The sequence below is a fragment of the Leptodactylus fuscus genome, chromosome 1 (genome assembly GCF_031893055.1).
Source record: "Leptodactylus fuscus isolate aLepFus1 chromosome 1, aLepFus1.hap2, whole genome shotgun sequence".
Taxonomy (NCBI): Eukaryota; Metazoa; Chordata; class Amphibia; order Anura; family Leptodactylidae; genus Leptodactylus; species Leptodactylus fuscus.
In genome coordinates, this window is record NC_134265.1 from 152,319,980 (window position 1) to 152,332,650 (window position 12,671).

The 12,671-nt window shown below is 42.9% G+C and overlaps 1 protein-coding gene across 1 annotated transcript in view; it reads left to right on the forward strand.

The window, feature by feature from the left end:
* Positions 1 to 2,540: 2,540 nt before the first annotated feature.
* CEMIP2 (cell migration inducing hyaluronidase 2) overlaps positions 2,541 to 12,671 on the forward strand; it is a 100,787-nt gene continuing 90,656 nt past the window's right edge. The window contains exon 1 of the mRNA XM_075278799.1: positions 2,541 to 2,857. The gene's annotated coding sequence lies outside the window, so the exon portion shown is untranslated. The remainder of the gene's footprint in view (positions 2,858 to 12,671) is intronic.

Sequence of the window (12,671 nt, forward strand, 5' to 3'; positions counted from 1 at the left end):
TGCCAGAGGCAGCAAAGCAACCCCAAAACATCAGGGAACCTCCACCATGTTTGACTGTAGGGACCGTGTTCTTTTCTTTGAAGGCTTCTTTTTTTTCCTGTAAACTCTATGTTGATGCCTTTTCCCAAAAGGTTCTACTTTTGTCTCATCTGACCAGAGAACATTCTTCCAAAACGTTTTTGGCTTTCTCAGGTAAGTTTTGGCAAACTCCAGCCTGGCTTTTTTATGTCTCTGGGTAAGAAGTGGAGTATTCCTGGGTATCCTACCATACAGTCCCTTTTCATTCAGACGCCGACGGATAGTACGGGGTGACACTGTTGTGCCCTCTGACTGCAGGGCAGCTTGAACTTGTTTGGATGTTAGTCGAGGTTCTTTATCCACCATCCGCACAATCTTGCGTTGAAATCTCTCGTCAATTTTTCTTTTCCGTCCACATCTAGGGAGGTTAGCCACAGTGCCATGGGCTTTAAACTTCTTGATGACACTGCGCACGGTAGACACAGGAACATTCAGGTCTTTGGAGATGGACTTGTAGCTTTGAGATTGCTCATGCTTCCTCACAATTTTGCTTCTCAAGTCCTCAGACAGTTCTTTGGTCTTCTTTATTTTCTCCATGCTCAATGTGGTCACACAAGGACACAGGACAGAGGTTGAGTCAACTGTAATCCATTTCAACTGGCTGCAAGTGTGATTTAGTTATTGCCACCACTTGTTAGGAGCCTCAGGTAAGTAACAGGTGCTGTTAATTACACACATTAGAGAAGCATCACATGATTTTTCAAACAGTGCCAATACTTTTGTCCACCCCCTTTTTTATGTTTGGTGTGGAATTATATCCAATTTGGCTTTTTGACAATTCTTTTTGTCGTTTTCTATTGAAGACAAATTAAAAGAAGATAATAATACCAAAGAATTTGTGATTGCAATCATTTTCTGGAAGAAAATGAGTATAATCTGACAGAATTGCAGGGGTGCCAATACTTTTGGCCAACACTGTAAGCCATGATTGATAAACTACTTAAAATATCCAAATTTCCTCAGCGTCTTAAAATGACCAGTGTTCTTAGTCTTTGTGTACACATTTGTGTATACATCTACATTGTAACCTCTGGATGTATACAACTAAATACTTTCACAGCCCTAAATGGACTTTATATACAGACCTATCCACAAGATATTTTATCAGTATGTGATCTGTGGGGGGGCTGACAACAGAACCCCATACAGATTAGCTGTTCCAGCAGTCTCTAGGCTCTGGAAGTTGTTACAAGGGATGGGCCATGCATACAAGCTGCTTGTATTAAAATAATATGCAATTTCCTGGAGCCATCACTATCCTGTGGACAAGGCTGTTGTATTCCTGCTGCTTGAATAGGAACAGACTATACCTGCTCCCTGTCCACTGCATGGGGGCCAGCCGCAACAGCTGAAGTGTTCAAGGTCTAAGCATCAGATCCCAACAGTTCAGATACTGATGACTCATCCTACGGATAGACCATCACTATGAAAACTCCATTTGGAGCCAGTAAACCTCTTTAGTCTATAGACCCATGTTGCGAAAAAGCTGCTTTTTTGTTGCAGATATCGCTCCTTTTTTTTTTTTTTTTTTTGCCAAAGCCTGGATTGATATTAGCAGAAACAAGACGTGTGCTTCCTAAATATTTCCCATTCCACTTAAAGCCACTCTTGTCTTTGGCTCAAAAAACACAGAAAAATCTGCAACAAAGGAAGCAGCTTTTCCGCAACGTGGGCCTTAGGCCAGAAACGGTGCGATTTGGCCGTTGCGGTTTTGAAAATCACAGCATGTCAATTATATCTATGGAAACGCCGGCAGCTTCTCATAGATATAATTGTAACAGAAAGTCCGCAGAGGAAAAACTGTGTGACCTTTCTGTTTAAAACGCTGCGGGAAGACCCGCAATGTGTTCACGCTGCGGTTCTTCCCGCAACACTTTAGCGTTGCGTTTCTGCCCAGTAGGGCCTTAACCTTAGCTTAGAGGATGCTTTCCTCTAGAAATATTTCTTCTATAGACTTCTAGCTCAGTAATAGTTTCCATGAAACATGATGCATTTCTTTTTAGCTAGATTCTGTATGAAATCAGAGACGTATGGGGGACCCATAGACTTATATGGCTGCCATATTACAGCCACTCTACGGATACTGTAGTATGTAGAGCCTGCACCCTTAATAGTTACATCTGGAAATGATGCAAGTATGGAGCTAAAGTGCCTGTATATAGCTTATGATAGATAGATAGATAGATAGATAGATAGATAACAGAGTGTGCGAATCAGTGACAGCACTTCCCTATGTGTTTCTGTAGAAGTCCTAGTCACACACAGCACGGCGTTACTCTATCCCGGCTGACTCCCACTCTGAAGCTCAGAGCAGTGCGCGGGTCTCCAGCAGGGGGCGCACTACCGGCAGAGCCAGCGCTGTGAAGTGCAGACTCCTCCCTTTGTACTCCCGCAGACATATATATATATGTGGAGACCGGGCTTTGTAAAGTCTCACTCTCAGTCAGAGTGGAGGATCTGATTTCTCTCGCAGCCGCTACATCCGCCTCCTTTTCCCGGTACTTGTAGCGTGCTGGGAAATCACAGCCACCTCCATACACAACACTAACAAACACACGGGGAACAAAGAGGAGTGAGAGCGGCTGCCAGCAGCTCCTTTGTTGTGCAGGACCCGCGCTGCAGGTCTGGGTGGAGAGTTGTGTTGAGACGTCATTTCTGGGAGGAAAACTTCTTACACCTATTAAGCAACCAGTGCCTCCTTGTGCGGAGAAGTGGCCCGTGCCATGGGCAGGAGGGCAGTGCCCAGCGCTCTGCACATGTGAGACTCTGCTGCGCTCCGGTAAGTGTCCTGCTTTCTGTGTAGGGACTGAGGAGGCTGGAGCTGCTGCTTCGCTCTCGGCTCTTTCTCACAAGACTCCTGTCATGAATGACTTCCGTTGTGGCTTCCCATATAGGACAGGACGGGCCGCATGAGTAACAGCTAATGCGGGGAAAGGGAAAGCTGTGACCAATAAGCATTCAGCTCTTGTTGTTGTACTGAAGAGTTTTATTTACAAGCAGTGATCTGATTGGCTGCACGTCTTCTCCGTACTTTATCTTTTGCTGCTGTTGTGTGTCTGTGCTGGTAGTCACTAAGGTGTATGAGCTCATACAGATCATATGGCCACTTAGTGCTGGAGCTGAAGAGTTCAGTGCAGATAACAGGAACAATAGGTTCAGTACGTACAGCTTTGGGTTATCGCCCCTCTTGACAGCAGTCTGTCACTAGGACATTGTATTGGATAGACCTTGTAGCTACAATACTTCAGCCCTACAAGGGGCTCTGTGCTAGTAGGTATGGAGTGGTGTCTCACCCAGGCATTACCTGCTCAGGAGTCTCATGTGACATATTATCCTGTCCTATGCTTCCTGTCACAAGGCTGTGTCAGTGCTCTGCTCCTCAAATAGGGCAACCACCCAGCTTTCCTAGACTCCTGAATAGTCGGCCTGTGTATCCAATAAACTCTTGTGTATAGTTGGGTTTGCTGTTCTTAGAAAGCTGGGACATGAGCCCTTGTTGTGTGTGAATACACTCTTACAACACCACAACAGATTTGTTACAGAAATCTCTACTCCTGATATGTGTTGGAATGACGTTTTGATGACGACAACCCCATTCAGGTAGAATACTCTAGATATAATGGTTGTCAGCTAGGACTCAACTAATACGTATAGAAAGGACCGAGTTAAAGGGAGTTTAGAAGCTACCTCATATCTACTGGATAGGGGCTGAATGATGGAATCAGGGGCTTTCACTGTTTTGTTTGAGTCTGCCAGAGGTAGCAGAGCATTGTGAATGGGGGAGGCAGGAGCTAGTTTCTGAGGATCAATGTGGTACCCATCCATGCAAGCTGTTGGCCCTTTTCAAGTGGGTAGGTGATAACTTGCCATGTCGGATGGGATCTTCTACAGCGAAACAGTCATGCCTTTTTCTGATTCTGAGGGGTATCTCCTTACTTTCATCTCAGTGCTTATCAGGAGGTCACTCTATGTCAGGAGATATTTGGGGTAAGTTCACATGGCGGTTCTGTGGCTTTTACTTACTGATTATTCTCTGATGAATGGACCTAATCCATGAAATGTCTTACACCGCAGATTCTGTGGCTGAATCGGCAGCAGGAATGAATAAGACCTGGGAGTCAAATTCAGGAGGGAATTTGGTGCTGACTTTGAGGCAGAATCCACCATAAAGTGCCGGATTCCTCTGTCTGAACATACGCCTCAGATTCCTCTCTATTTTCCGGTTTCCCACATCAGAATGCCAAAGTGGCTTTCTGCTGCTAAGGCTCAGATGACTGGGCTTGACCAGAGCTGTGGAATCTGAAGCTGGATCGAGCCCCAATATCGGCGGCAGATTCCACTATGTGAACAGGCTGTTGACCGTATAATTTGCTGAACTTTGCAGAATATGGTTTATGTGATTGCCAAGACCAAACTGGAGTTGTAAAGGAATTTTTTTCCCCTGAAATTGGGCAATTGGCATGAGCCTCGTGTTTTTTTTTTTTTTTGTTTTTTTTTTCCTTCCTCTGGATCAACACTGTAGGGGATTATAGGGTTATAGGTTGGACTTGATGGACTGATGTCTTCATCCAACCTCATCTACTATGTAACATGACAACCAGGTACATCTGACTCTTCTCTCCCACAGTCACACTTTGGCAGATATGCCTAGTAGTTAATCTCGTAGTCACCATTTACTTTAAAGTACGGAATTTATTTGCAATCTATATGCTCTTATTTCTGGATTTTATTTATTTTATTCCCCCTTTCCATAGTCCATATAGAAGCTAGTTATTTTGGAGTCATGCCTTTTTCTTTTTTTTTCTGAAGCGAAAAATTGACAAAGTGCTCTGCTTGCTTCCTGCATTCAGTATTCACAGCTAATGAATTTGTTGGGGTATATTCACATGTGACAGGTCTAATGCAGTAATTTCTGAATGGGGATTGCAGAAACAATGCCTTTCATAGAGGTAAAGAGCATGCTCCATGCAGACTTCTATAGTATTTTAGTGTATGGTATACCTGGCAATATCTTCTGTAGTAATCTGTGCATATTGAGCGTATACAACAGTTAGGATGTATCAGATTGTGTTGGTTCTTGGCATCTCAGCCTCTTGTTCTTCACCACAAGTATTACTCTGATGGCATATTGTGCATTATTTTACCCAAAATGATTTTCAGATGTGTGCTTCTCCACTATTAATAAAGTTTTGGACTTTATTGCATTTTTTTTTTCCTTCTTCGTCTGCATTTTTTTTTTTTATCTTTTTTTTTTGAGTTGTAGTATTTGGCAGGGATAATTTTTTTTTTTTTTTTTTATTGAAATTTTTTTTCTTATTTCTTATTCACTAATATTTCACTTTCACTTATTCACTAAACATTCACTTATTCGCTATATTTGTACGTTGGTGAATAGCAGTTGTGATTAAATTCAATGTCCATTGTAACATTGCCAAAATAGGTCAAATGTCATGTTTTTTGTCTGCTTTCATGGACCAACCATGAAATAGCCATCCCTTGAGTGCAAAACAGATGTGAAAAAAAAAAAAAAGACTTGTAGGCTTAGGCTCTGTTCACAACTGTATTGTGGTTACTTTCATAACTCTGTTTCTCGGATGGTGAACGCCAATCTCCAGTTAGAGGGAGTCTGCCACCAGAACACAGCATATCAACCCACAGATTGATAGATGGCTAGGGTCATCTTTATCAGTGTTTTTCACTTGTAAATTATTGTCTGTTACTGATATATCTGTTTTTGTCAATCTGCAAATGGACTCTTTGGAGCTATTAAAAAAGGTAGTGATGTTTGCCTGTCAGGTCATTAAATTCTGTACCAGCACTAGTTGGGTTAGATGTGAAGAAGCTCTGCGTCTGACCACTACCCGCTGCGGTTACGGGCTTGGTAGTGATGACATGGGATTGGTCACAGCAGTCACCTGGCCCAGCCAGTGTGGGCACATGATATGATGGAGCATGTAACAAAGGAACCGAAGACCAGGGGTAGATTAATATTGTTGCTTTTATTCTCACCAATTCCTGTCTTTTCTGGAAAATGCCAGTTTTCTAGTCCCCTGGTCAGTTTTGATACTGAGAAACCTATCGACAGGAAGGGTAATCAGAATCAGATCAGTGAGGGTCTGACTCCTGGGCCCTATACCAATCGACTGTTCTGGGCAGCCCTTGGTGCCAGGTACTATACAGTGCAGTGTGAGTCAGTACAAACAGAACAGATAGCACACTGACTGCTATCTGTGTCATCGTTGAGTTTCACTGACCCATACTTCTCGATATTGTTTGGCTCTAGTCTACAATCCAGACACATAAAAACTAACAGAAGTGGATATCGGGCAATAGAAAATGTCATTGTGGATAATATATGGCAACTAACTATGGTCATGTGTGTGGGACCTAAGTAACCTGTGGCAGAATGCTCCATCTTCTACAGTGTGGCAGTGGCAGAGTACTGTACCTCTCCTGCTGTTCACTTGGATTTGGTGTGAAGACCAGGCTGGAACCTTTGCTTTATGTGCTGTAAAAACTTGATCTCTGGGCAAGTTGGGCATTTCTTAAAGAGGACCTTTCATCAGATTGGGCACAGGCAGTTCTATATACTGCTGGAAAGCTGACAGTGCGCTGAATTCAGCGCACTATCGGCTTTCCTGATCTGTGCCCCGGGTAAAGCGCTATCGGTCTCTTTACAGTCAGAAAGACGTTCCTGACAGTCTGTCAGGTACGTCCTTCTCCACAGCAGCGCCTATCACGCCGTGCAGTGTGAGCGGGGAGGAACGCTCCCTCCCCTCCTGATAATACTTATCTATGGACGAGCACTGTGAGCAGAGGGAGGGGGGCGTTCCTCCCTGCTCACACAGCACAGCGCGATAGGCGCTGCTGTGGAGAAGGACGTACCTGACCGTAAAGAGCTACAGTACCGGGACCAATAGCGCTTTACCCGGGGCACAGATCGGGAAAGCCGATAGTGCGCTGAATTCAGCAGTATATGGAACTGCCTGTGCCCAATCTGATGAAAGGTCCTCTTTAAATAAGGACTTACAGTAAATCAATACATTGTTTTAAAGACTGGAATTAAATAATGGCCCTCAACCAGACCTCAAGGAAACCATTACAACTCATGGCTCATGGTCTGGTCATTCTTTATGTGTAGTTTCATTCAGAGTCATTCACAAAACATATCTTTCTTAATGTTAGCCATCCTCTTAACACTGCAATCTCCCAAGCGTGCCTGGTGAGTCAGTGAAGTAGCTCTAGTAAGCTAAATGTGTCAGAATTTTGGCTTAAAAAAGACTTAAAAGTAACACTAGAGGTCTAAGGCGGAGATCCATTTTTATAATTTTTTTTTTTTTTTTTTTTTTTTGAGCCAAAGCCTGGTATGGATTAAGCATAAGGTAGAAGTATGTATTTCCCTTTCTTTTTGTAGTCACTCCTGGGTTTGGTTCAAGAAAATCTGCAACAAGAAGTGTTTAACTTTTCCACGACATGAGACCTTAGTCTAAATTAAATTTTTAGCATATTGTAGCAGATGTAACCTACCTGATGCCCCATTTTTCAGAATGGGATATCTATGTCCATCCAGTAGTTTAAACCTGAGCCATAGTCCACGCAAGACTAGTTTTTGTGCACTTTTTTTTTTTGTTTGTTTTTTTGGGTCACCCGTCTGGCTCTTAAACCGTACGCAATGTTTCCTGCTCTCTGCAGGGGGATATTGGTGTTAGTTTGTGTGAGGTGGCAGAAGTCAGCCTCTTTTGGCATCCGATTACTTATTTTGTTTCTACACCACGGTGGAGAGAAACTATGCCAGATTGCCAAACATATGTGAACTCAGCCTTAGGACATATTACTTCTGTTTTGCCAATTTCTCTATGTGCTATGCAGCCAGAAGAGCTTCCCTTTAATGACCTTTTTAGGTTAACTAACTTCCACTTCCACATGATTCATGTTCGAAACCAGTAGGGACAAACAGAGTTTTGTTTGTGTGAATATATTTTTCACAGGTAGTAATGTTAAAGGCAATGTAAAATTCATTTGTAGTCAACAAATAGTATTACCTCCTAAAAGGAAATCATTGCCATTTCCTTTAATAATTCAGTGTCTAACTTCAGGAAATGTTATTGAGGCATGTTCTGTAAAAAGCATTCACAAAAAAATACATCAATTACTATATAGCTTTCTCAGCAGATTGTGAACAGCGCCTTGCTGTTAATAAAGATGGCTTAGTTGTGCTGATCTTTAATGCAATCACTCCTGGAATTTGGCATGTGTATTTATTAACATAGAAATGTCAATGTCACTTAAAAAGTACCGATTCTCTCTGTATAAATTCAGCTAGTTTGTAGTGCATTATACCTTGGAAAATAGCTGTCCTCCAGAATAAACAAACTTAATCCACTGCTGCGTACAGGTGGCTACTCTTGAAGTCAATATCTGACCTATTAGAGTAAGTTCACACGGGGTTTTTTGGACCGGAACCGGAGGCGGAGGCTGCCTCAGGTTCCAGTCCAAAATACAGGTAGCTGCGACTGGATGCCGTATTAGGCCACTCTGGATTACCCGGTTTCCCCGAAAATAAGACATGTTCTTATAATTAATTAGCTCAGTGATTTTCAACCTTTTTTGAGCCGCGGCACACTTTTTACACTTAAAAAATCCCGGGGCACACCACCAACCAAAATGACACTAAAACAGTACATATTATACATATAGTTAATAATATAGATTCTAAATGGTTGATTCTTTGGTTGAAATAAACTGCCGCAAAATCTGCAACAAAAACGCTGCGTTTATGCAACGTGGGGCCTCAGCCTTACGCCTTCTGCATACAAGTGGCACGCATGTGGTTTTCACTGATATAAACATTAAAAATTAATTGACAGGGCCACAAATGCAGACAGATATAGGGTATGTATAGGACAGATATAGGGTAGGTATAGGACAGATATAGGACCTGCTCTATAATTTTCAGCTCTTCAATTTGGCCCAGATACACAGCCACAAAAAGAATGGCTGTATATATGGGTCCTTAGAAATGTATAGGTCTGTACTCTTATCCACAGTTGTGTATAAAAAGTCTGGTCATGTATATTACAGGTTACAACTCAATATGCCTCATATTAATAGCAGTGAACCCCATCATGTCCCTCACATTAACCCCCTGTGTGCTTTACATAAGGGATACTGATATGTGAGACATATGGAGGTGATAATTAAGTAAATATCTTCATTATATAGTACCCCCATATGTCACACATGTTATTAACTCTTATGTGAGCCACACAGGGGTTAATATGAGGGACATGATGGGGTTAATTGCTATTAATGTGAGGCACATGGAGTTACTAAAACTAAAGTAATAACCCCAAATGCCTGACATTCATAAGAATAGTTACTAACCTGGTGTTTTCTTTTACTTTCACTTTGTTCAGCTTCCTCTCCTCCTCTCCTATTCAGGGCTGCAGACGGCAGGAGCTCCTCCTCACATGTAGCAGCAGGTCCAGGGAGCCCTTATCCTGTGCAGTGAGAGGCTCACCTCTGATTGGTGGGCAGGGAGAGAAGGGGGCGTGTCCTACACCTCCGCTCTAGCTAGCAGAGCAGTGAAGGGACGCTCCGTCTACATTTACACAGGAACTGGCTGCTGTGCCAGCAAAATAGGTCTCCCGTGCCAATCTTGGCATGCGTCTGGGGAACTTTCCCCGCGGCACACCCGACCATGTGTCACGGCACACTAGTGTGCCGCGGCACACTGGTTGAAAATCACTGAATTAGCTAACGAAATATGACCTTTCTTATTTTCGGGGGATGTTTTATGCAGCGGCTGGAGCGGGGAACAATTAGCGGAGTGCCGGCATGACTGCTGGTTGTATGTGATCCAGAAGGTGAAGGGGGGGTCTTATTTTCGGGGAAACAGGGTAGGCCCAAATGAATTGGCCTAGTTGGGAGGGAGTGTCTTCAGGTAGATGTCATGAGATGAATCCGCCTGAAAGGATGAGCATCTCGCTGCTTTTTCCGGGAGCCAGAACAAACCACTCCCGGAAAAAAGAACTGACTGCCTCCCATTGATTTCAATGGGAGCTGTCTTTTTGGTCAGGATTTTGAGGTGGATATGGTCTCAAAATTCTGACCAAAAATCCCATGTGAACTTACCATTAGTCTTGATACTTCAGATATCTGCTAAATAATTGATATCTATCTCAACAAAGCATTTTTTCAAAGTTGTGGCTCCTCATCAGTACAGATGAGTGTTTTGGTTGGCTAGGTGAGATGCTATGAGAACTGCCTCATGAAATGTACTGATTTGAATCTCGAGAATCTTTATCTCCCATAAGGCAGCTCACAACCCATTCTTCCTTTGATGTTGGTGCAGTCTTTGGAATCAAAACACTAAGTGAAGCTATGGCTAAGCAGGACTGTCCACTTCACCAGCCCCCCCAACTCCCTGTCTTTGCCTCATTTAATAGGTGCTGCTCCATTTTGGAGCAGTTGGGAATTTTTATTTAGTCCCCACCACAGTGCACTACACTGCTTTGTCTGCTATATGACATTAATCTTGAGGCTCCCGATCAGTTATCTGATCTTTGGCCAGCTGATGGGACTCGCTCACTGCTCCCTGCAACTCTTTATTCCACTCAGGCTAGGTTTACATCTATGTTCAGGTTTCTGTTTAAAAAGCAGTTACCTGTGGACTATAATAGGGTCCATGTGGTTTCCGCTCGGCTTGCACCCAAAAAAAAGGTGAAAAATGCGGAGAGAAAAACGCTGCTGGCAGTGCTTTTCTCTCCGCATTTTTCAAGCAGAGAGGGGAATGGAATTCTCATATGGAGAGCCAACACCGCTGTGAACTCAGCCTCAGCTTGGCTGTGACAGTGTCTGTTATCTCTTTGTAAACTTCAAGATAACATTGATTTTACTGAAAGTCCTTTGTCTGAGAGCATGCAAGTGTTCGCCAACCCTGTGTAATAGACATTCACTGTGCATATTTGATCTGTATTATTATAACTTTATAGTAATTCTAACAAATATTCTCTCATGGTAAAGGTAATATATATCTACTGAGTTACTTCATAGTGTCCTGTCCATCAAACGTCAAAGCCCACCCACCAGCTTGTGGAAGAATTCAGGAAGTGAGAAGAGATGCAGGCAAACTGCTAAGACTGCTATCCCAGTAGTGCAGTAGTGTGTATGAAGCCTTAGCTTTTTTTTTTTTTTTTGCTGTGTGCTGTATCTGCAGCTCAGGGTGCATATTTTACTTTAAAGCCTGTATAAGTGCTATGAGCAATTTCCTGTGGAAATGAGGCTAGTGCACTGTAAAGTGATAGCTGTAAAACTTACTTTTTAGTAGCTAGTGTGTTTTGGCAGAGAAGTGAGAAATAATACTCAAGTCACATTTGAGATTCTGCTGGACGTCCAGTTTACAAGTAGTAGGGTTACAATGCATACATGGATGTATTGGCTCAGCATGCCTCTGCTGGTTACCCATTAGTCAGAATTTATTTTAAGATTTGTGTCCAATTACTGTACCTGTTATTTTTACAAGGTTTTTTTTTTTTTTTGTTCTTGGCAAAAAGACAAATCCACTGGGCTAATGAAAATGACAAGATCATGCGGATGGTTTGTGATCTGTGTTCAGCAGTTGTAGGAGTGGGGAGAAGGATAATGTTCAGAAAGATACAAGATACACTGCAGTCTTTTGTCGTAAGACTCTACTCCAATGTCATACTTCTACCTGTTTGTGGTTAATTTCGGGCTGTTTGTCAATGAGAAAGATATCGATCTCTCTATCTTTTTTGAGACTGGAAACTCTCCTATACAGGTGATGTAGTTTGCAAAATAACATAAGAAAAAAAAAAAAAAAACCCAATGTATAGAATGGGTTTTTGAGTTGTAGTGACTCTGTAAGGCGTGAACATACAGTTTTGAAACTGCAAATTAGTAAAGACAGTTTTCTGCCAGTATATCCCATATATCTATAAGCTGAACATCCTGGCCTACAGGCTGATGCACTGGGGCAGATTGTTGGCCAGAATTCTAGCTCCAGAAATGTGGTTTGCATGCAGTCAAAATTTCTTATTGACTTACTCCTTTGGCCCTTGTTAGACACTCTCTAATAAAGGGGAGTGACTGTATTGAGTGGTAAAGTCATGGCATGAGACAGTGTTTTAGGCTCAAAATAATGGTCAAAGTTGTTCCACCCAAGAGACGGCTTAAAGAGAACCTTTCATGGTTTGGGGCACAGGCAGTTCCATATACTATGCTTTCCCGATCTGTGCCCCGGGTAAAGCGCTATCGGTCCAGGTACCATAGCTCTTTACAGTCAGTAGGTCATTCCTGACAGTTAGAGATGAGCGAGTACTGTTCGGATCAGCCGATCCGAACAGCACGCACGCATTGAAATGAATGGAAGCACCTGGTACTTCCGCTTTGACGCCGGCCGCTTAACCCCCCGTGTGCCGGCTACGTCCATTCATTTCAATGCGTGCGTGCTGTTCGGATTGGCTGATCCGAACAGTACTCGCTCATCTTTACTGACAGTCTGTCAGGTACGTCCTTCTCCACAGCAGCGCCTATCGCGCTATACAGTGTCAGCGGGGAGGAATGCTCCCTCC